This window comes from Marmota monax, unplaced genomic scaffold, assembly GCF_021218885.2.
Source record: "Marmota monax isolate L192 unplaced genomic scaffold, Marmota_monax_Labrador192_F-V1.1 WCK01_AAM20220418_F8-fsc00185, whole genome shotgun sequence".
In the NCBI taxonomy this organism is placed as follows: Eukaryota; Metazoa; Chordata; class Mammalia; order Rodentia; family Sciuridae; genus Marmota; species Marmota monax.
In genome coordinates, this window is record NW_026693278.1 from 2,159,760 (window position 1) to 2,181,274 (window position 21,515).

Sequence of the window (21,515 nt, forward strand, 5' to 3'; positions counted from 1 at the left end):
CCAGGTCCTTTCTCAGCACCACTGAGCACAGCTGATAGACAAAGCCTGCCCACGTGCGTATTCCATTTTCCCAGAATCCCTTGCATCTTAACTTCAGAATTTTAAAAGTAGAGGCATTCCCATGTTTTAATTTGACTTTTGGGGTCTGCACATGGCAATGGTGTTAACGACTAAGGGCTGTACTTGAAAGTTGAAATGGCTATCCATCCTTCTTAAAGAAATCATTGATTTCAAAACTTCAGGTAACAAGAGAGAGCATGAACAAATGCAGGGGGCTTTGAGCTCTTGGGCTCTACCTGGAGACTCCTGAATCCCATCCACTCCTTCATTCATGCCAGACCTTCTGGCTGGAAGAAGTAGGTCTGTGGACCCCACTCGGGGAATGGGGAATTACAATGAAATGCTGTTGTCCTGGTTTGGGTTCCTTGAAAAACAAACTCTGAGACAAGGACTTGGAGGCCAAGAGTTTATCTGAGATGATACCAAGAAGCGTGGGGGAGGCGTGGGGGACTGGGAAGGGGAAGAAGCACTAGCAATGCCAGGTACTGGCTGGGACCTGCTGTAGGGGATGGGGAACTGTCCTGTGGCGACTTCCAGGGGACAGGGCAGCATGTGCTCCCCAACTGTCCCTCTGAGGAGCAAGGAAACTGGGGGATTTTTTCCACCTATTTCTATTCTTCATTGGTTGAGGGACACTCCTGAGCTGTCACTTCCTGCATAATCAGAGGGGTTACAACCACACTGCCATAGCCAGAAGAGAGATACCCTAAGGTTGAGAAGCACAGGAAGTTGTCACAGTGTATAGGAAGTTGTCATAGTGTACAGGAAGTTGTCAGAGTGTACAGGAAGCTGTCAGAGTGCCCAGGAAGTTGTCATAGTGTACAAGAAATTGTCATAGTTGTACAGGAAGTTGTCATAGTATACAGGAAGTTGTCAGGGTGTACAGGAAGCTGTCAGAGTGCACAGGAAGCTGTCACAGTGCACAGGAAGTTGTCATAGTACACAGGAAGTTGTCATACTATACAAGAAGTCATCAGGGATACAGGAAGTCCACAGAGCATATGAGAACTCTCTGCACATAATTTAAGGGACAAGCCCAGGGGATTCAGGTCATGCACCAAGAGCACCTCCCAACGACACCTGCCTGGAGTAGGCACAGGAGCCTCCAAAGCCTGGAGATCAAGGAAGGCACCCACCACCCTAGCCCAGCCCACACATCTCTGGAATTATCTTAACAGCTTCTTAATGGTTTCCCTGTCCCAGTCTGTCCCCTCTCCAGCTGGAAACCAGTGATCCTCCTAGAACACATACCTGATTATTTTATCCTTCCCCCTAAAAGCTCCTCTGACAAACCCCAATCTCTCCATGACCCAGTCCGTCTTGTCTCTGTGGACTCATTTCTCACACCTCCACGTTTTCTCTACTGAACTCCGACAAGTCCCCCAGACTCATTCCCAGAACGGTGCCAAGGACAGGTATGGAGAACGCGGTTCAGCACCCTCCCTGCCCTCCGTGATCACACTGAGCTCGTGATGTGGCCTGTCAGGAGAGGGGTCCAGGGAGACCAAGATGGAAGCCAGAGAGTCCCACACTGTGGGCGCCCAGGGCCCTGGGGAAGGAGCACAGGGCCTGGTCCACGGAGGGACATTCTGCCTTTCAGGACTCCCCTTCCTCGCCTGGAGTTACCAGGTCAGGTATGGACACCAGGCTCTGAAGTTCAGGAAGGGAGTCTCTCCTGAGGGTGTGACAGGCAGCCAGGGACCCTGGGGAGGAGGGACTGCAGGGGACACAACCAAGATGGGGAAATCGGAGATGCAAGGTTTCACCTGCTTCTCAGCCACCTGCCCAGCCCAGGTGACAGCCTCTCCTCCTGGGGTCTGGGGCTCGGTCCAGGGGCTCTTCGGAGCTCAACAAATGCGAAGACCTTCTGCTGACCAGCCCAGAAAGCCCCTGGGAAGCTCCAGGAGGCGGGGAGCAGAGGGGAGCACAGGCATGAGGTGGCTGCCGCTGACTATGCAGGATGCATTTTGTGTTTACGTAAAAAGATCTCGAGTAATCAGCGGTGATGAGCCAGAGGAGGGGAGAGGGGCCTGAGTCTGAGGATGTTATGATCGATTAAATGCCATCCCCCCCCAACGTCTGCACAGGGGAATTTTAAGGTGGAACTGACTTTAATTTGGCAAAGAGAATCTCAAGTGTTTTTTTCTTGATGCTCCAAACCGCATGCGTACCTGCCCGCCTGGCTTGTGTCACTAAGGGTAGATATTCCCGCTCGTTGTCACCCCCATACTTTTACAGTGAGTTCTTTTAAAACTCTGTAAGTGATGAGCACTGGGTGCTTTATTTGGGGGATTGAACTCAGGGGCACTCAGCCACTGAGCCACATCCCCAGCCTTATTTTGTACTTATTTAGAGACAGGGTCTCACTGAGTTGCTTAGGGCCTTGCTAAGTTGCTGAGGCTGGCCTTGAACTGGCAATCCTCCTGCCTCGGCCTCCCTGAGCTGCTGGATTTACAGGTGTGCACCACCGCACCTGGGGAAGAGGGCCGTTATTGACTCCACTTTCCAGGGAACTGAGCCTTCAAGAGGTGAAGCCAGTTGTCTAAGGTTATCCAGCAAGAAGTAGGACTGGAGTCTGTCCCAGGGCTGTGCGCGGTGGGTCCTATGTCCTCTCCCCTCCACGGCCCATGTTCAACAATATTAAGAGGTTTGGAACCTTTAAGAGGTGACTAGGCTGCTAAGAGGAATGAGTGCAGTTCTTGTGGGACTGGATTGGTTACTGCAAGAGCTATTTGCCACAAGGGGAGGACACCCCCCTTGTGGTGCCTCACGCACATCACCTGCGCACATTTCCACTTCTCCACCATGTTAGGACACAGCATGAGGCTCTCACCAGAGGCAGCTGCCTGATCTTGAACTTCCAGGATCCAGAACTGTCAATTAAATAGATTTTTTCCTTTATAAAGTACCTGCTCTCAAGCATTTTGTTATAGTATCAGGAGCTAGACTAAGATAGCTGGTATGATTTTTATATATGCGTTTCCAAGGTCAGAAACAAGGCTGGGGAACTCAAACTTGCCACAGTCCCAGGAAATGGAAGCCGAGCTCGGAGCAAAGACTCAAAGGTCCCAAGCTGGATGCTCCTTCCAAGTTCACTGTGAGGTGAGACTGGGCCAGAGGATAAACATAGCCTTCCAATCTCCTACCACCTCTGCCTGTCAGTGGGATTGGCTATGTCCTTGTTGCCAGTGGGAGAAGCTGGTATTCTGGGCAATAGCACAAAGTGGAGAGTTTGTGCATTTTGGAGCCCAATAAGCTTTACTTGCAAGCTGTGTGACCTGGAGCATGTTATTCAACCTCTCTGAGCTCCAATTTTTTACATGTGTGAATGGAAGGTACTGTTTACTCTGAATAATTAGTACAAGCTTCAATGTAGCACAAAGTGGGTGTTCATCAAAGATAAGCACCACAATGTTCCTTCTCCTCCCTAGGCTGAGGGCTAAAGTTCTTTTCTTCCTCGTGGGGCACTATGTTCAGAATGGGTCCAGGGTTTAGAGCTTAGCATAGTCACACACATGATCCATTGTAAAAGCACAATGAATGGTAACACCTATAATAAGAGTTCTTCTAATTATTGCTGTTTAAAAATCTATCCCTGCTGGGCACGGTGGTGCACGCCTGTAATCCAGTAGCTGGGAGGCTAAGGCAGGAGGATTGCAAGTTTGAGACCAGCCTCAGCAATTTAGCAAGGCCTTAGGCAACTTAGGGAGACCCTGTCTCAAAAATAAAAAGGGCTGGGGATGTAGCTCAGTGGTAAAGCCCCCCTGGGTTCAATCCCCAGTAGCACCCCACCCTGCAAAAAAAAATCTAACCCTGTCACCCAAATATAACCCCTGTTAACATTTTCCAATATATCCTTGCAGATATGGAGAGTAGGAGAGCGATCATATTGCCCATGTTATTTTCCTTGCTTCTTTCACTTAACTTATATTGTGCACATTTTCCACGTCCATAAAAATCCATCTAAATCATTACTTTAAAAACCATAGAGTATTCTAGTGCATCCACACACCCAGACCCTTGCTGTTGGATAGTTAGGTTCAAATCGTTCCTGCCCTTTTCGAGAAGCCTGCGATAAACAGCAGAGCAGCTCAGCTTGTACACAGCTTTCCTCATATTTCATCGAAGACACTGCTTTAATGCACAGAAAACAGGCATGTCATCACTTATGGATCTGCTCATTTATTTAACCAATGTCCTCCTGCTGGATATTTTGATTACCTATAATTTCTAGCTCCTCTGAATAACAATATGAATGTCTGGATACCGCCTCTTCACCTCTTCGCATCTTATCTGATTATTTCCCTGAGATAAATTCTTAGAAGGGGGAATGAATAGGATCAGAGGGAATTTATACTTGGGAGCCTTATAATGCACTTATCAAAATTGCCCCCAGGAAGAACCTTACTCAATCACTGACATTCATTCAACAAACATTTCCTCGGTTTGGAGTGTCTCCTAATCTTCTCTCTTTCTGAGCACCAGCAACGCAGTGAAGTAACTGGGACCCAGCTAGCTGTGTGTTGGAAGCCTGGCTCTGTCCCTCTCTTCCCTGTATCACCTTGGGTAGTGTCCCCACGTCCCTGAGACTCTGCGGCTACCATCTCACCAACCTCCAGATTAATTGTGATAGCCCAAGATTTGAAAGACGTTTGAGGGCTGAAAACGTAGAAGGGACTTACGGCTAACACAAAGGGGGCTTCTCCTCTGCATTGTTGGTGTGTGATTTGTGCGTGGAACTCCACGTTTGCTACAAGACTCCTTGTTGTAACCCGCCCTTGCTGTGGTTACCAAGGCACAAATCCAGTGTCATTTCTTAAGGAGCCAACAGGCCCAGAGAGAATCGTTGGCTCTCTTTAGACCCCACGAGCCTTGGGACTGCTCCAAACTTGTCATCTGCCTGCTGTCTGGACCATATTTCTTTTTTCTAGACCATCAGCACACAAATGACCACTGGCCCCGAAAGACGTCCTTGCATTCACGATGAACCCAAAGGTGCCAGCGATTTAAGATCCTAGAGGCAATTCACCCTTTAATGCTTTGTCACCAAATACCACACAGGGACTTCTCCTTTCTCTTAGAATATTTGGAATCGTCTCTGAGGTTCTGCAGGGAGGACAGAGAAGGAATAAGTCTCAGGATTCCTTGAGTATTGAGATTGCTACTGTGCCATAGTGTCCGTCTCAAAGCCTGAAGACTATTGTCGCTCCTGAGCTGATCATTCATCGCGTCCCTTATCAGGCGTCTCCTCCACGTCAGACACTGTGCTGGGTCCTGGGTGGCTTTGAGAAAGTGAGTTCACCTCTCTGAGCCTTTGTTCTGGAGATCGGGAATCATAAATCCTGATCAATGAAACTAAAAGGAAAAGATCTTAAGAGAGAGACCTGGGTGCGTGGTGGAGAGGTGCTGGCAGACCTGAACCTGAGTAAGGCTCACAGCCACTCAAATGATCCAGCAGCACTGCTTTGTTCAAATATGTAGTTGTGTGTGGTAGATGGGGATACCCATGAGGGGCACCCCAGATCTTTCAAAAGGAAGCACAACAGCCCTCCCAGAGTAAAACTTCAAAGCATACAAATAAGGTGGGGTCAGTGATTCATATCACACAGGCCTGTGCCTTCCTTCCTCTGCCCATGGCAGACATTACTAATCAAACACACTGAACTTTGGAGAACTCCTCAGTAAGGAATTCCAGCCAATTACACCCAACAGAAGGGGGTTCACTAAGGCCATGAAAACTAGCCAATCCCAGATGTAATGGATCAGAGCACAATTACCTTTAACCACTTTCTTTGGGCGTATTTTCTTCCTGCAGCCCTGAGCACACAATGCCCTCTTCAAGACAATATTGTAGAAAGGCCATTTCCAGGCCCTCCCTCTCCTCCCCCAGAGAGTGTGTCCAGTTTAAAGAGACACTGGCCTTCCTACCAGATGTTGGGCCTTAAGAGAGGTTGCTTAGCCTCTGTGTCTCAGTTTTCTCAACTTTAAAATGGGGCAATCAGCCGGGCGCAGTGGCACATGCCTGTCATCCCAGCAGCTCGGGAGGCTGAGGCAGGAGGATTGTGAGTTCAAAGCCAGCCTCAGCAAAAAGTGAGGCACTGAGCAACCCAGTGAGACCCTGTCTCTAAATAAAATACAAAATAGGGCTGGGGATGGGGCTCAGTGGTCGAGTGCCCCTAATCCCAGGTACCCCCAAAAAATGTTTTTAGTGAATAAATAAAATGGGGCAAACATCAGCACCTCTTCATTTGGCGCATGAGAGTATTCGATGAGATAGAGGACGAGGTGACGTCCCAGCCTTTGGGATCAGCTCCCTAAACTTTACTTATTAGCTGTGATCATGAAGCCCGTACCATAACTAGGCCTCCTCGAGCATTATCTTAATTGTGTCTTTTAAACAATCCTGTGAGGCAGGTTCTGTGCTGTTAACTTTTTAAAAAACTAATTGTTGTTGATCGATTTGCACGAGCATCTGGCGTTTGTTGATTGAAAAAGCATGTCATGAGGAGTCGGTTGAGTTCCTGCGCCCACACCTTCTCCCCAGGCAGAACTCGCCGGGCGCCAGGAGAAACGCTGTGCGTCAAATGTGACAACTGGATCTGACGGGACTTCAAGCAAGTGATGCAGAAATCACACGGCGGAGGCAAGATTCGAACCCGTGCTTTTTGGCTTCCAAGTGCCACCAGACTTCCTCTGGCCTTTCTGTTCACCCCGATGCCCCTGCCACACATGGTCTATTAGAAAACAAAGATGTAAACCCAAATAAACAAACAAACAAAAATGACATTTTGCTGCCAGTCTGTGCCAGGTCATGCCTTCAGCTTTCCTCCCCTGCTTTATTCCGCTGTCGGTGCCCTTGGGATTTTCTTTTCCTGGTACTGGGGATTGAACTCGGGGTACGTGCAGGCTAGGTATACACTCTGCCACAGAGTTATGGCCCTGGCTGCAGCTGACTGTTGGTATCCCCATTTTTCAGGAATCTCAGAGACCCTCTGAGAATTAAACAAAATAAAGGCATTTGAAAGAGCAGCTCTGACTTAAAGTTCCCCCTACCTCCCACCAGCCGTGGGAACCTAAGTCAGTTAGGGCAACTTCATTGAAGATGAAAATAATGGTCTCCACCTCACCCCGCCATCCCTCCTTCCTTCATTAAACATGTATTGGACATCTAATGCCAAGAACAGTGGTATGCACTTGGTATATACTAAATACCGAAACGGGCATCATCTCTGATCTCTAGGGAGCTTCTAGGCTGTTATACCAGCAGCTCGGGAGGCTGAGGCAGGAGGATCCCGAGTTCAAAGCCAGCCTCAGCAAAAGTGAGGCCCTAAGCAACTCAGTGAGACGCTGTCTCTAAACAAAATGCAAAATAGGGCTGGGGGTGTGGCTCGGGGGTCAAGTGTCCCTGAGTTCAGTCCCTGGTACCCCCACTCTTAGCACAGAGTCTGGCAAATAAAACATGCTCACTAAAAATTAGCATTGCCATTACTATTAATATGGCCCAGCCAGGGTTTGAACCAAAGTTCTTTTCCATCCAAAATTCCTCTCCACAGAGATCAGGTTTTGTAAAAGGCTTGCATGAGATGGGATAAGGAGAGGACTGGAGCTCTCTAGAAGACTCCAAATGCTTGATTTTTAATAAATACAGTAGCAGCCCACCTCGTTCCTTATACTTCCATAGCATTTTTAGATCTTCTCCTTCTCCTTCTCATCCCAGAACCAGCCCGATGTGCACGTCTTTGGATTTCCATAAACACAACCCTCTCTGTGGGAATAAATTTAATCCTCCCTCGAATGTGGACCCCTCTGTGTTTGATTTGCCTGGAAAGGTGTGGAAACTACCCAGACACGGTGCTAATGGGATGTGACAGGGACTCTCCGCTCCTCCAGGCCTGGAAGGAAGAATGTTGATGATGAGGAGCTTTAATGAGCTTCCACCCACATTTCAATTATCCTAACAAGCTGCCGGAGGAAGTCCTGCTTGCCACACTGCATTCTGGAAAGTTTTGACAAGCCCGGGGGGGAAACTAGCCAGCCTGAAATTGAGTGTGCCTGAGGAAGGAAACAGTTGGCTTTGTCAGCCGCTGTTGGAGAGGGTCCCTCATTCCCTGTCCCAGAACATTTGTATTGGTCATCTATGACCACAATGATGCTGCGTAACAAAACCTCATCGGCACACAACAGCAATTATCTTCAACCCCGTCTCATCCCACCCACAGGTTTGTTCACAGGGCAGCTGACGGCTCCCTAGAGAGAGGCCAAAATCATGCAGGCTCTCTTGTTCCCAGGCTCAGAAGTAGCAGGGATCCTGGCATCTGACTCCAGCCTGTGACCTGTATGTTGCATACTTTAGTCCGCCTGGAGCCCAACACAATCTTGGGATAAGGAGAGACAAGAGCAAGGAAACAGATGTTCGGTCCACGGTGGGGAGACCCAGGAGGCAGGAGTTTGTGGTGACGCCAGGAGACACCCAGACACCAGGATGGGGTCCAGGATCCTGGAGAGAATGCTCCCAACCGGAGCAGGAAGAGGCTCTGATGTCCGCCACCTGGCATGAGATCGGGGGCTGAGGCTTCACAAGGGCAACTGCAGGATCCCTGCTATTTCAGTGGCTGCACAGTGGGGAAGTCACTCAAGGGGGCCCCAAGGAACTCACCATACACCTCGAAAAATGGACTTGGCTTTGGCCACTGGCCAAACCCAGCAGAACTGGGAGTACGTGCCATGCAGAGAAGGTCAGCACCCAATCCTGGGCGTGCCCATCAAGGGAGCCCAGCCCCCACCTCCCTGCTTCCTCAGATCTTCAGCCAGGAAGCAGAGAGAAGGTGGGGACCCAGGACAGCCAACCTCCACCCCTCTCCCCAGTGTTGGAGCTGAGAGAAGCGTGATGCGTGTCCCAGAACATTTGTATTGGTCATCTATTACCACGATAATGCTGCGTAACAAAACCTCCACATGTACACTACACCTTTGAACTCAAAGTAGTTCCCCCCCACAAGAGCTTGCCTTTCTTCTCTCTGAAGTTTGTCATATTACACTGCATTCGTTATCTATTACTGAATAATTAATTTCCCTCCCCAAATGTAGTAATTTAAAAACAATGGCATTTATAACCTCATGGTCTCTGTGGGTCAGGAATGAGGTGTGACTAACTAGGTCCTCTGGTGCAGGGTCCCTCACCAGATTGCAGTCAAGGCATTGGTGGGGTTGTGATCTCAGCTGAAGGTGGGACTGGGGCAGGATCCTCTTCCAAGCCCACTCAAGTGGTTGTTGGAAAGTTCATTCCCTTGAGGGCTGCTGGCCCGAGGTCCTTGCCGGGTGGGCCTCTCCGTTGAGTAGCTCACAGCATGAACTCCAATTTCTTTGGAATGGGGAAGAGAGAAGAGCCAGAGATAAAGCCAGATAGAAGCTAGACTTTTAGAATATATTCCTGGAAGAGACAAACCATCCCATTTACTGTATCTTATTCATTAGAATCAAATCACGGTCCCGGGGAGGATTTCATAGGTGGTGGATTCCAGGAGGAAGAGATCCTTAGACAGTCATCATAGAATTTTGCCTCCCAGCATAAGAAAATATACTGATTTTATTAGGGCAACCAGTGCCGTTAGCCAAAAAAACAACTTATAATAACTAGGTAGATCTACAACGTCTCTGGTATAACAATCCCTACTCGTCTTACACGGTGTACACCCTGTCGATCATATGCGGTTGCTTAGGGAAGACACTTAACATCTTTTTCAAGCATTTTCTTATGGAAGCTTTTGAAGACTTGCAGAAGTAGGGAAATAATTACCTAGAATAATACAGGAAACACAGCCATTCCTGGTTCGTGTACACCCCAGCCCTTTCTCCTAGCCATGAAGTTTTGTAAGGCATACGCAAGCCCGTCCCATCAGTTCATCTTTGGTGATTTAGCGTGAATCGCTACATAGCATTTTTACCCTTATACAATTCACAAAATCACTCCTTTAGCATTTGGACTTCTCCAATTATTTCAAAAATGTCTGTCTCTCTCTCTCTCTGTCTCTTTTTGTTTTGTTTTGTCTTGTTTGTTTGTTTCACACTTGGCTGGTTGAAAAGAAGCTCTAAGTCCCAGACTTTTAACCATGACTTAAGAGCAAGATCGTAAGGACGGAGACGGAGCCATTCTGCGAGCACAAATGACGGCAGATGATTCTATTACCTGGGCGTGACTCGCGAGATGAGGGACAGTGCTCAAGATTTTACCCAGGGGCGGGGAGGCGACGTGGAGAGGAGAAGGAGGCTGCTTCCTGCTTATTCACAACGTGGCCCCCATGACACAGGGGTCGTCTCTAATCCTCCCCACGGCCCTTCAGGGTTGCATTCCAATCCTCATTTTCACGGATGAGAAAATTTAGATACAGGAGAAGGAACTCGCCTAAGGTCACACAGCTATTTTTTGGATAGAGCTCATGACCCAGTTGGGTCTGTGCGACCTCCCCAGGGGCTCCGGAAGCCGCTGTAAGGGACACTGCCCTGGTTTCCAGGACATTAAGATCGTGTGGCTGCCTGTTGGCTTGGCGTTGGCAAGGAATGAACCAAGTGTGCGGCTGCTCTCTTTGTTTCCTTGCAGTTGGTACAGAAATGGGTATACAGCAGGTGCCTCATAAATGTAGCCCACAGAAAGCCTGTGTGGCCTGCTTCATCCCTGAGGCCACTACAGCACAGAACCCTGTCCCAGGAAACGCCAATTCTGACAGCCAGTCTGAATCCTCACTGGATCTTAAGTGGCTCCCAAAGGCTGCTACGGTGAAGGCTTGGTCCCCAGCTGGTGGCGCTGTTGGGTGGTGGGGAAAGTCACAGAATGGAGTCTGCTGGGAGGAATTTATGCCTTGCCCTTGAGGGTGAGATCGGGGCCCTTCCTCTCTCTCTCTCTGTTTCCAGGCAGCCATGAGATGAGCGGATTTTCTCCTCTGTGGGCTCCCACCATGGTGCTCTGCCTCGCTACAGGCCCAAAGGCCACAGGGCCAAGCAATTGTGGACTGAAACCTCAGTCTACAATTGACTTGAGCCCAAGCCAACCTTTCTTCCTTTTAAGTTGTTCATCTCCAGGTATTTTGTCATAGCAACTAAAAGCAGAAAAACACGCCCAGCCACCACCACCACTTTCGTCTCCTTGACAATAGCAGCAACGGCAGAGGCGGCAGCAGACGTCGAGGTGGGACAGATTCATGCCCACGTTGTAGGAACTCGCCTGACAATGTTCGATTTTACTGGGAACTAGGTGCAGAGAAGAATCCGGTAAGGGAGTTCCTGGCACTATTTTCTTGGATGGGGCCCTGATGGCCAGGTCAACTGCATTCTTTCACGTCATTAAGCCTCTTCAAGACCCATGACTTCTCTCTGAAACTATCCTTGCATTCCGCCCCCTCCCTCTGCCTGACAAGCTCCTGATCCGTCAGGCCCCACATAAATCTCATCAGCTCGCTGAGGCTTTCTCTGTCTTTCTGCATGAAGTTCTATCTCCCTCCCACGTGTACCTGTCACCTGTCCAATGAATCTTTCCCTTAGAACAATATGATGAATTAGGCAAAGACTGCATCTGCCTAATACCGGGAACATAATAGGTGCTCAATAAATGATTGTTCATTGGATTTTTTTTTTAAAAAAAGCAATGTTAAAATTATACCTATTGATGTCTCAAAATAAATCACGGAGAACAGAAGTATTTGTTTCATGAAATACAGCAAAACTTGACATTTACTCCCTTCTTCCTGTTGTGTACCCCCACCACCCGCTCTGCTAAAATGCCCCGTCTTTATTTTGTAAGCTTCCTAAAATCTCCAAATGCAGCCAGGGTCTCGGCCCTGAATTCTCTGTTCTGACAAAGGTCTCTCTTCTATTCATCACTTGGGCCCCTCTGTCTCTTGAATTTGCACTTCCCTAGTATCCAGATTCCAGAAAACAATGAAAGTCTGGAGACCGAGCTAAGCATCTTACCCGTCAGAAGATGGAGCAGGACTCTAAACTCCTAAAGGCATGCACTTGGGCCTGTTGGGTTCAGTGATTATTCTCATTGCCCCGGAGAGTACTTAGCGCACAGTCAGTACTCAGCCAAGATTCATTGTTGGAGTCTTGTCATTTTCTTTTAAATTTTTATTTGCATGGATGCAGAAGAAAAATAAATAGCCAAAGGTGTTTCTGGAGATGAAGAGACCTCTGTATTTGGAGGTCTCTGATGGGACATTTGCCTGCAGAGACAAGTGGCCACACCGAGTAGAACAGAGCCCCCGGTCATTCTGGAAGAGCCACATGCTGCTGAATCAGCGAGAAACAGCACTGGGGACGGCGGCTAGGTGCAGTTTGGCAGCGGGGCCGCAACTGGGCTGACAATTTCCTTCTGTGTTTCTGCATAATTGAATCAGCATCCACCGAGACCGCCTCCCAGACATCGGCCACCACAGTGCCACCGAGCAGGCCCGGCAATTCATCTGCCATCACCAGGGAGTGAATTGCCATCCAATCCCGCACCTCTCCTGGTTGCTTTGTGGGCCCTCGTTAGAGGAAATTAGGTGATGCGAGGAGCCTGGGAACAATGAAATTCTTCTCGGTCAAATCCCAGCAGCGTGTCCAGGCTCTCCTGATGGGGACTCGGGCTCACTCGGCCGGGTGCACACAAGCTCCCGGATGTGCTTCTAAATTTTGACCCGTGGTTACAAATTCGTGTCCCTCTAGCTGAGGACGTGGATGGTTAGGGAATCGAGGAAAGAAAATTTACAAAGGAGAACCATGATATTGACCAATCCTTAACTGGATGGTATCCAGACCAGGAATCCTAGAGTTCAGACAAGTCCAGGCCAATGGAACTGGCCAAAGCCAATGGCCAGGAAGATATGCTATATCCAGCACGGAATCCAGGGAGATAACTGGGGCTAGGAGCTGGGAGTGAAGAAGAGCCCTCAGCAGATGCTTCAGAACCCAGGTCATGAGCATCAAGAGCGGGTGCAGTAAGTGTCCTTTGGGGTGAGAAGTGGCCACTTGGAGGATCATGCCTTATTGGCTGGAGAAAATGACTGACAGCAGCTGGGGCGAAGAGTGGTATGCAAGAGAGAGCAGTGTCGGGGAGTGACAGGATCCCAGGCTGAATCCCAGTCCCATCGTGATTGACGGTCAAAGCCCTTCATCCGTAGGATCTTTCCTCTGCTTCCTCATAGAGAGCACAGGACACCTGTCCACGTTGAGATGGGGGTTGTACCCAGGACTCGAGGTGACTGAGTCAGTCTGGCTTTGTCTTCATCTGGGTTCCACCAATAAGGGACCTGCAGACACGGATCTGAGGGGCAAGCAGTCAGTTTGGGGTGTCATGGAAGAGAAGTGGGCAAATAAAGCAAGAAAGAGAAAGAAACCAAAACCAAACTGCTCACCAAGCCAGTTACTGCAGTTATTTCCACTAGAAATATCCCCATGGAAATCCCGGGAAACCACGCAGAACCCACGCCTCTGCCTTACCCCAATTCAGGAGTGAGGATCCGGGCATTTTAAGTGCCTGTTCCCATAAGTCCTTGGCTGAGGGCTGTTCGGGCAGGTGCTGACCACTTGGTATTTCTGGTCAGCCTGCGGAAGACTGGCCTTCCTCACCTTCAAAGAAACCCCAGGCACACGGACATCCATCCTGGCAACGGAGATTAGCCTTTTGGCACTGATGGGTGAGCCCCGAGGGAAGCTGACCACTTTTACTGTCAGAGTTAACAATGAGACATGATGTCCCAGTTTGGGCCAAGAACAAAACACTGAGTGCCAGGATCTTCCAACGTTTTAAAGTGAAATGCAAGACTCTTGACAGGACTCGTTTCCTCTTGGCCTTAACCTCAGCCTGCGCCTTTCATCTAATTCCAGGGCAGTAGAGGGTTCAAGGTGAAGTGTGGACCAAGCAGAGAAATGGAAGGAGGACTTCTTTTGATAGTCATTGGAGCGTTGCAACACCCTCATTTCCTCTCCCCGGCCCCTTGGGGGAGAAAGTGGGTGTGTTCTCCTCCCTGAAGTCCAGGGAGGTACTCAAAAATCTCGGTTTGTGTCCCCCAAAGAGAGGAGAACCCTATGGGCTGGAGTCTGACTTGTGAGCCAGCAGAGACCACGTTCCAAAGTCCACACACACTCTTCCAGAGAGAGTGGCCGTCTGCAGAGTCCCGCCCACAGCAGTTCCAGGGAAATGAGGACTTTGCCCCATCACTTCCCACAAGGCCCAGGGGTAGGGCGCCTGGCTGGTTGGGCAGCAGCATCACCCCTTACTTTGGGGGAAATGATGCAAGAAGCTGACCGTGCCCATTTCCCACTGCGGCTTCTGCCCACGACAACTCTGAGCAGCAGAAGTCTGACCACTGTCTTGGACATATTGATCACTGAGCTAAAGTGGATTGCAAGGTCACAGGTGCCCAAGACATTTTTTTCTACCTACAAACAAGAAGATGATCGAAAGATTCTGTCCGACAATCATTCGGCATCCCATGACTGCACAATCGGGAGCGGGGACAAAAGTAGCTTCATGGACAGTATCGCCCAAGTCCTGCCCTTTCCAGATACAGGTTATTTAGAGACCGTGTCCAAAGCTGGCATTGAAAAAGGCATTCCATAAATGGTAGCTCTCATCATTAGCTGCTCTGCAGGTGAGAGATGAAGCCAGAATCTCAGAGCCAAATGCCACTTGATGAATGTCCCTGGGCTGGACAGCACCTGGCCAGGGGGAGGAAATAAATGAACTGAGAAGAGAGCCTGGCCCCAAGAAAAGCAAGAGGGTCCCCTCTGCTCCCCACTGCCATGGGCCATGAACCCCAGGAAGGGTCCATTCACTGCGCACGCAGGGCGGGCTCTTGCTCGTTCCCTCCCGGCAGCCACAGGAGAGGGAGCCTTGCTCAGTATTCTTCCTGAAGCCAAATCTCAGGGTGGATTGGGGAGGACCGTGGGGTCAGGAGCCAGGGCTGTGGGCTCCTTGCATCAAAATGCAAAGAGAACTCGTTCACCCAGAGCTCAGAGCCCAGCCATGGTGCGGACCCAGAGGGATTTCCACACCTTTAGGGTTTATAGAGACCCTACCAGGGGCCTCAGGCAGGTGCTAAACATAACAGCAGAAGTACGGTAAGGGAATCTCTCGGAATCTCTCCGTAACCTGTGCCTGCTCTACCTTCTTTTCTTACTGAAGAGCAATAGGCATGGGCTATTTTACTTATGCATGGTCCACGGTTCTATGGAGAATGCTTTAACGGAGCTCGCTCCTTTTTCTGCAAGACACAGAGCTCCCCGAGGGAAGGAAACTGTGCCTCAACTTCTCTTTGAGTCCCTGGGACCTAACCCAGGGCCTGGGATGCTATGGTAGAAGAATCGGGGTTTGAATCTTTGCTGTGTGACCTCTGGCCGGTCATTTGACCTTTCTGAGGTTTGGTTTCTTCATCTGAAACATGGTGCTCATATCTACATCCACATTGGGAGAAGAACTATGTTTAATGTGCTTATTACAGTACCTGGCCACAGGAAAGAAAGTAATAATTGTCACCAGCATCATCAACATCATCGTCATCATCTGCGTTGGCATTTCCCATTGGTCTCCCCTCCTCACGGTTATGTTGAGACAGTTCTGGTTCTACAACCGAATTGACTACAAAAATGGCTTAATCATTTATCCACCAAAGACACCCACCCCCCTGTTTTGGGTGCAAATCCTGAGTCCCACCGTCTATAGACGTTGTTAGAGCTGAACATACTTTTTCATTATCAGAGAAGAAGATCCCCTTCTTGTTCCTCTGCCACCTCCTCCTGCTCTGGGTCTGTCCCAGTGGGTCCTGATGGAATGTAATCTTGCATGGCAGGTGAAATTGACACCTGAAATCAAATTTAGTTCCCGATTCCCAACGGGGCAAGCCTGGCCAGAGACAAAAGGCCGGTTTCTTCCAAATCAGTTCTGTCCTCAGCAGGTCCTCCAAGCCTCAGAGGCTCCATCTGCACAATGGGTCTCTAGAAGATGAATGAGTGACGGGAGGGCTCGGACCACCCATGTTCTCACTTGCACCAACCTCTGCAGGGAGGGGCCCTCGGCCACGGGGCTGCTGGCCAACAGTGTGCAGAGGCTGAACTTGACCCGATGGGCTTCAGTAGAGAAAAACCGACTGACTGGAGACCCCTTCTGCAAATTCTGATCAAATACACCATCTGGTGCGGCTGCGTCCAGTTGGGTTTTACAGTCTACCTGTTCCAGAGCTCAGTCAACTGCGGCTGGCGGGTAGGGGGAAGAGGAGGCTTTAGGGGGATGCAGGGACCTGCCACGGGATTCCTGGGGAGAGAGCGGTTAGGGACAAGGCTGGCAGGAAGCAGGAAAGACCGCAAAGGGGAAGAGGCAGCCGCAGGAAGAGGTGGCTGAGGATTGTCACCAGGCCTCAGGGAGCAGGGGAAGGATTCAGAACCAGAAAGGAATCGGACTCAGCCAAGCGACCCGACTTGGAAAACTGGCATGGTCCCCACAGAAGGAAAAAGGAGAGGTGAGGAGGAATAACGGTGGCAGCCACTGTCACTCAGTGCTGTGCCAGGGGGCGTCATAGGGCATCCTCGCCATAGCCCAGAGGGTCGGTGTTGGATCATCCTCCTTAGACAGAGCCCGGGATGGAGACCCAGGGGGGTGACTTCACAGCATCCCCCCCCCCCACCGGCTCTCTCTCTCTCTCTCTGCGGGGCTTTGAAGTCTCCATGCCTGTGCAGGAAACTTACTGGGTGTTCCTAAGTGGGCTAGAATCAGGTCAGGAGGCAGAGGAGAGGGACAGAATTTGAGGTGAAGGGGAAGAGGCAAATGGAGCCCCCCAAGCCAGAACCAGGAGGGTTCGGGGACCAGAAAAATGCTGAGCAGGCCAGAGAACCCAGAGACACCTGGAACTGGCCCCAAGGAAAACTACCCACCCCCAGTCCACCTCCTTGCCAGTCCCTGTTGTCATAGCAACCGGAGGTGAAGGAGCAAGCTGGGGTTTTTCCAGAGTCCTTGGAAGAATGGTGCCAGCCAACCGCGCCCCAAGGCCATCAGAAACAATCATAGAGGGTGTCCCTGAGGACAGGAAGGCATAGCTCTCCCTGAACCGGAGGTTTTCCTAAAACAATCACAGGATCAACAACCAGCAGCATTTATCCGGTGGTTTATTTAATAGGACGCTCACACGGAGTCACCCATTTCATTTTCACCCTATGAATTAAGTAAGAAGACCATCCCCACTTAACCAATACGATATCTGAGGCTCTGAGGGGCGATGGCACTTGCCTAAGGACACAGAGCTTCCAAATGGCAGAGCCAAGATGGGAATCCAGGTTTGCTTGACTCCAAGGGCTGCACGCGATGCACGTCCCTCCCCAGCCCTGCTGCAAGAGCTCACCTCCCTCCTCTAGGGACAGGGTCGGCTGAGCACCAGGGAGAGGAGCATGGTGTCCCTACAGCTCACAAGCTGTGCGACCTTGGGTGGGTGACGTCACCTACCAGAGCCTCAGTCTCCTCACCTGTAGAATGGTAACAGGTCATAGAGTTCTTGGGAGGATCCTGGATGCAGGAAGTGTGCCCATGGGGCCTACTGCTCCCCCTTGGGGGGGGGGGCGTCTTGTGGTCCTTTATTCCCCAGCTTCATTTTTCCTACAGGGCTGGTCACAGGACAGCCATTCAGTAACGGCTCCCTCTGAAAACACACCAGCGAGCATGCGTGCCTGCGTGGGAATACAGGGACACACAGGAAGCTCCTGCTTATCTCTGAGCTGTGGCCCTTTATCTCTCTCTTTGCTTATCTGCATTTTGGGACTTTCCCTTAAGCAGCATGCATTATGGGTGGCCCTAGGGAAAACACACCCTAATGACACTGCAGGTCACTTCTGGGGAACAGAGGGGGCAGGAAGGATAGTTAATTCTGGCAGGGGTGTGGGGGGAGTGTCTTAAAAATCTTCATATACATCCTGACTTCTGTGTTTATTTTGCGATTTTTTATTTAGAGAAAAACAAGCCATGCGACTTGTTATGGCGGAAATACCTCCAGCAAGCCAAGAGCTTGCCTTCTCATGCTGGCGGAGCCGCTGAGTTACTTCTCTGACCCTTGGTTTCTTCATCTGTAAAATGCAGATGCAAATGCTACCTTGGAGCACTTATTGTAAGGATTAGAAATACATGTTAAAAACTCAGTATATAATAAGTGATCAGTAGTTTAAAGCAGTTATCAATAGCTTATTGGGGATATTTTTTTCTGTGGGTTAATTTTGCATTAGCAAAGAACAAGGATGAAAAATAAACCTTTGCCAAACACCTAATCAAAACTCTACATCTCGCCACAGTGAAAAAGACATCTGAAAATGTCAGATGTATTTAGTCTGGGCATCGTGGTGGCTCACACCTGTCATCCCAGCAGCTCAGGAGGCTGAGGCAGGAGGATCCCGAGTTCAAAGCCAGCCTCAGCAACGGTGAGTCACTAAGCAACTCAGTGAGACCCTGTCTCTAAATTCAAAATACAAAATAGGGCTGGGGATGGGGCTCAGTGGTCAAGTGTCCCTGAGTTCAAGCCCCAGTACTAAGGGGAAAAAAAGTAAGATATATTTAAAATAAAATACCTACTGATATCCTCTCACGCCAAACTTGATGCCTTTGAGTCCCTTAGACTCTACCTCTCACGACAGACCGACTAATTAGCCAATTTTTCATTGCTTGACAAAAAGGTTGGAAAAGAACCACTTAGAGGTAGAAATGTTTATTTTGCTTCACAGTTTCAGAGTCAGCATGGCTGGCTGACTCCATAGCCCTGGGCCTGCGATGAGGAAGAGCATCATGGAGGAAGGGCCTGGGGGAAGGAAGCTGCTCAGGACAAGGCAACCGGGGAGCAGAGAGAGCTCTGCTCACCAGGAACAAAGTATAAACAGCCCCCAGTGACCTATTTCCTCCAGCCACACTCTACCTACTTAGAGTTACCACCCAATCCACTAAAGTGGATTAATCCACTAAGGTGGATTAACCCACTGATTGTTTACAGCTCTCATAATCGAATCATTTTACCTTTGGATATTCATTGTGTTGTCTCACACCTGAGCTTTTGGAGGAGAAAACACATCTAAACCATGACACTGAACTTGGAATTCTCCAAGAAGTCAAGAAAAATCTGGACATTTATTTTCTTCTTGTACTAGTCGACCACAAAGCCCTCCTCCGAAAGCAAAATACACCAAGACCCCTCCCCATCCCCCCCGAATCATGAGAAAGTGAGCTTTGTTCCAGCTGCATATGTCGGCAGTGCCTGAGCTAATCTTCCCTCGGGTCTTCGGGAATTCGCTGGACTGTTGACCCAGCTGCCCTACACATGCTCACAAAATCCGTCTGCCAAAGCTCATTACCATTTAGGTTTCTGTGGTGCTAATCTGGGTCCTTTATTTTCTGGTGTCAATTTAAAGCATTTTCTCACCTCTGTAGGAATGCTTCCACAAGCTAGAGCTTTAAAAAATAATAATTAAAAAAAAAAACAGTGAATTGCAATGGATTTTGTGACAAATTGCCTCAAATTAAAATGTTTGGTCTCATCTCTCATTTCATTTCCAAATGATTACTAGCAACTGCCAGTAGGATCTGTTAGAAAGGAGGCTGAGACTATTTTCAGGCAAAACAACAAAGTATCGAAAAATACCCTAACGGGCTGGGGATGTGGCTCAAGCGGTAGCGCGCTCGCCTGGCATGCGTGCGGCCCGGGTTCGATCCTCAGCACCACATACAAACAAAGATGTTGTGTCCGCCAAATACTAAAAAATAAATATTAAAAAAAAAAAAAAATTCTCTCTCTCTCTACCTATATCTCTCTCACTCTCTCTTTAAAAAAAAAAAAAAAGAAAAGAAAAATACCCTAACCAGCAGCTTGGGAGGCTGAGGCAGGAGGATGGCGAGTTCAAAGCCAGCCTCAGCAAAAGTGAGGCCCTAAGCAATTCAGGGAGACCCTGTCTCTAAATAAAATTTCAAAATAGGGCTGGGGATGGGGCTCAGTGGTCGAGTGCCCCTGGGTTAAATTGCTGGTAACCCTCCCAATCAAACAAACAAAAAAACACCATAGCCTTGAAGAATTAATGTTTTCTGCTAATGGATTGCTAATATTTGCAGTGGCATGAAATCAAAGGCTGTTGGCGTATCTGACATCCCAAAATCTAAGTAAGTACTTTTTTTCTTGCACGCCAAAGGAGCAAATTGGTATAAATGCCGTGTGGTAACATGTGACAGTGATAACGGCAATTATGTATGGAGTATCACCACAAGCTGAGGTTTACAGACATCATATGCCTTATAGCAAGTCCCCAGTTATCAGGACAGTTTTGGCTGTAAGTATCAGAGAGCCAATTTACACTAGCTTAAGCAAAAGGGGACTGTCTGGGCTTGTGTGATTGACAGGAGGACTGAGTTCACAGGAAGAGGAACCAGCACCGGTGACTGGCTCATGCGACGTCCTCTCTGTACTTGTCTGGGTCTGTGTTTGCCTGTTGACTACATTCCCTCCCACGACCCAGAGGCCTTTCCCATTCCACGATGTTACTTTCCCCCCAGCCTGTGTGCATCAGTTGCAGGGAAAACTCTGATTGGATGGTTTAGGTCACATGCCCATTCCTTGGACCAATCACAGTTTGTTGCAGATGGTTTGGCCAGAATCAGGTTATATTGTCATCCTTTGGGCCAAGGAATCTGTGTCTGCTGGTAGAAGAAGGGTATTAAAAAAAAAAAAAAAGCTTAATAGGCAGAAGAAAACAGGGCCTAGCCCATGCTGCCCAAGGGCTTCAAGCTGAGAGGTTGTGCTCTGCTCAGGAAGCCAGAGCCCCGGGCTTTTTCTAATTCATCAACAGCTTTATATGGACCCTGAGCAAAAGCAAAGGCTACCTCAGGCCACAACAAACCCTGGGAGATAGATAATGATCACTTCATCTTTAAGATGAGAAAACCGAGCCCATAGATGTAGTCACTTACCCAAAGTTGGAATCAGCAAAGCCAGGATTCAAACCCAGGACTGACTAGCTCCCAAATCCTTGCTTTCCTCCTAATAACCCACTCAACCTTCTGGGAGAAGAGAGGGGCTTACCAGGGTCCTAACAGCACGAAGAAGCCAGACAACAGGATTGTTTGAGCTTCTTCCCTCTGAAAACCCGGCGAATCCCACAGGAACAGACAATCCACTCCGGAAAGCTAAACCAAGCCCGAGACAAGACACTCCACTAAAACCCATGTTTGCAAACAGCTTGAAAGTCATGGTGTTTCACTTAAAAAGGTAATTTCTTGCTTGGAACAGTGAGAAATTAGATGCAATCTGTTTTGATTTCTTCCCAATTTAGGACACGCTTTGGTGACCAATTTGAAGATGTGCCAGCATCCCTCTGTCTTGGGGACATGTTCGCTTGGTTTATGTCTCTGTTCGTAAAGGACATCTAAATCAGCCCACAGGCGAAGCAGCCCAGAATACATACAACCAATG

At 49.1% G+C, this 21,515-nt stretch overlaps 1 long non-coding RNA gene across 1 annotated transcript; it reads right to left on the reverse strand.

The window, feature by feature from the left end:
- Positions 1–9,112: 9,112 nt before the first annotated feature.
- On the reverse strand, positions 9,113–17,689 carry LOC124100807 (uncharacterized). Its single transcript, XR_006854418.2, has 3 exons — positions 15,780–17,689; positions 15,540–15,673; positions 9,113–14,754 (listed from the first exon to the last, which is right to left on the reverse strand). It is a non-coding gene; the product is annotated as an uncharacterized LOC124100807 (long non-coding RNA).
- Between the last annotated feature and the right edge of the window lie 3,826 nt (positions 17,690–21,515).